Source organism: Arachis duranensis, chromosome 5, assembly GCF_000817695.3.
Source record: "Arachis duranensis cultivar V14167 chromosome 5, aradu.V14167.gnm2.J7QH, whole genome shotgun sequence".
In the NCBI taxonomy this organism is placed as follows: Eukaryota; Viridiplantae; Streptophyta; class Magnoliopsida; order Fabales; family Fabaceae; genus Arachis; species Arachis duranensis.
In genome coordinates, this window is record NC_029776.3 from 69,401,517 (window position 1) to 69,404,212 (window position 2,696).

Below are 2,696 nucleotides of genomic sequence, written 5' to 3' on the forward strand. Positions count from 1 at the left end.
AAATTGTTTCCTGGCAACAAAGAGAAAACAAGAAATTTCACAAGGTGGTGTTGTTCCTTGACTATTCTTTAAAAGGCAAACAAAAGCATGGTTGTTCTGGTTTAAACTGTAATTGTTGAATCTTTCTGGAATGTGAAGTTTTTAGTATGAGTGTTGGTTTATTGCATTGAATAAAGTGAATGCCTAGATGTTTGGATATAACTTCACCTTCTTAAACAAATGCTTGCCATGCTTGTTCTGTTCCAAAAATAAAAGAAAAGTTTGAACAAAAGTAACTTGGCTCAATTAGTGACAAATCAAGTAGAATCAAGTGGTGGTATGCATGCTTGATTGTTTAGTCAGATCACTGGAAATTGAGTGTAGAATTATCATTTTTGTGTAGAAGTTTGAATACTGTCTATGGATCTTGATGAATAACTGTCTTTGGCCATGAAAAAGAAAGAAAAAGAAGAAGAAAAAGCCACTAAAAAAGGGCAACCAAAAAGCAAAAGAAAATTGAGAAAATAAGCTAGGCACCAATGGTTTGAACTTCTGAGACAAATGCTTGTGGTGTTTATGTATTAAGGATATGCTTGGATGAATAGGTTCTGAGGAGTGTTTCAACACTTGGTAACTTAGGTTAACTAACCCGGGATTATCAACCAAAAATCCATTATCAAGAGCAACCTAAATACAAAACATTTAGTCACACAAAGAGGTGCTGGGCACCAATGTCTCAAGAAGAAATGTAAACTAAAATGCCTGTAGTGGATATGTGTAATGCACTGATAAGAAAAAGAAAATGCCAAAGGCTTGTGCAACACATGACACTGAGCAAACAAGGAGCAAAGGAGCTCTAAGAAAAAGAAAAACAAAGAAAGGAAAAGTGCCAAGGACATAAGAATAACAAGAGGCCATAGCAGTGTTTAATGGATGCAATGAAAAAGTGATAATCTTACCTGATAAGAATGAAAAAGTGATGCTGCAACTTTCTGCATAAAACCCTTCTGATGAACTTCAAATGCTTGCTAATACAGCCAATGTAATTGCTTTCTGTTTCATACTTTCCTCTCAAATAACTCAGGACTTGCTTAGGGACAAGCAAGTATTAAGTTTGGTGTTGTGATGCCAAGGCATCTTAGGCTAGTTTCACTAGCATTTTTCTGTTAGTTTTAGTTGTTTTATGCATTTTCTTGAGCTTAAAGTAACCAAGAATGGTTAAATGAACAACAAAGCAATGAATCATCCAAACAGTATGATTTTGATGCAAATTCCATAAGTTTTTAGTTATATTACTTGAATGCTATGAATGGAAGATTTCTCATGAAATTTTGCAAGACTTTGATGCAGTTGTTTGGATGATTTCAGGGAAGAAGAGGCTAGGCAAGGAAGCAACAAAATCAATAAAGGAAGCTTGAACATCACATGTGGAGTTTAAGTTCCATTTTAAGCTTAAACTGGGTTGCTTTCTTCATTTCCACGTTTAAGCTTCAGTTTAACCTTAAACGTGTTCGACCATCCCATACTTCATAGTTGCTTTCTTCCATTTCCACGTTTAAGCTTCAGTTTAACCTTAAACTGAAGCTTAAACGTGCTTGAGTTATACCACCTCCAGGAGTGTCCAACGTTTATGTTCCAGTTTAAGCTTAAACTGGAACTTAAACTGCCAAGCCATATAAAGCTGAAAGTGGCCCAGTTTAAGCAGTTTAAGCTTAAACTGGAGCTTAAACGCCAAAATCAGGAAAAGCTGAAAGTGACGTTTAACCTCCAGTTTAACCTTAAACTGGAAGTTAAACGCCAGAATTGAGAAATGCACCAGGGAGCATTCCCACGTTTAAGCTCCAGTTTAACCTTAAACTGGAGCTTAAACGTGTTCGACCCAATTTCTCCTCCAGGGTTGCTTTCTTCATTTCCACGTTTAAGCTTCAGTTTAACCTTAAACTGAAGCTTAAACGTGTTCGACCAAATTCTCCTCCAGGGTTGCTTTCTTCAATTCCACGTTTAAGCTTCAGTTTAACCTTAAACTGAAGCTTAAACGTGTTCGACATTTCACACTCCTGGGTTGCTTTCTTCCATTTCCATGTTTAAGCTTCAGTTTAACCTTAAACTGAAGCTTAAACTACAACTTAAACGCCACTATTGAAAAGGTTTCTGGGCCAAAGAATTTTGCAGTTTAAGTTAGCATTTGAGCACAAACATTAACTTAAACGTACTCTGGTATGAAACCCAATTGAATATCATGGTTTATGGGATTGGGCCTGAAGAATTGATGAGTCTGGAATTTCAATTTGTTGAGTCATGTGTCATTACTTGATTATCACTAAGTTGGCTCAATGAATGTTATAGAATTGGATCAGCAGCCTCATCAGGATTATGGATCATAAACCCAAAGCAAAAGGAAATCAGGGAAAGGCCTCAAAGCCCAAGAAACACAACAGAAGCTCAATTTAGAAAGTGTATAAATAGGATAGAATTTAAGTTAGTAAAGAACTTTTGGATCATTTTGCGAGTTTTCAAGCTTTTGTAATTGAATTCAGAGCTATGACTCACTAAACCCCCTTTCATTGGGTTAGTGAGCTCTATTGTAATTCAATGAATCAATAATAGTTTTTATCTTCTTCTTCAATCTTTTCTCTTGAATTTTGTTAGAAAGCTTCTCGATCTAATTCCATTGGTTAGTTGTCTTGGGAAAGAAACTATCCATAATTGGAATCCTT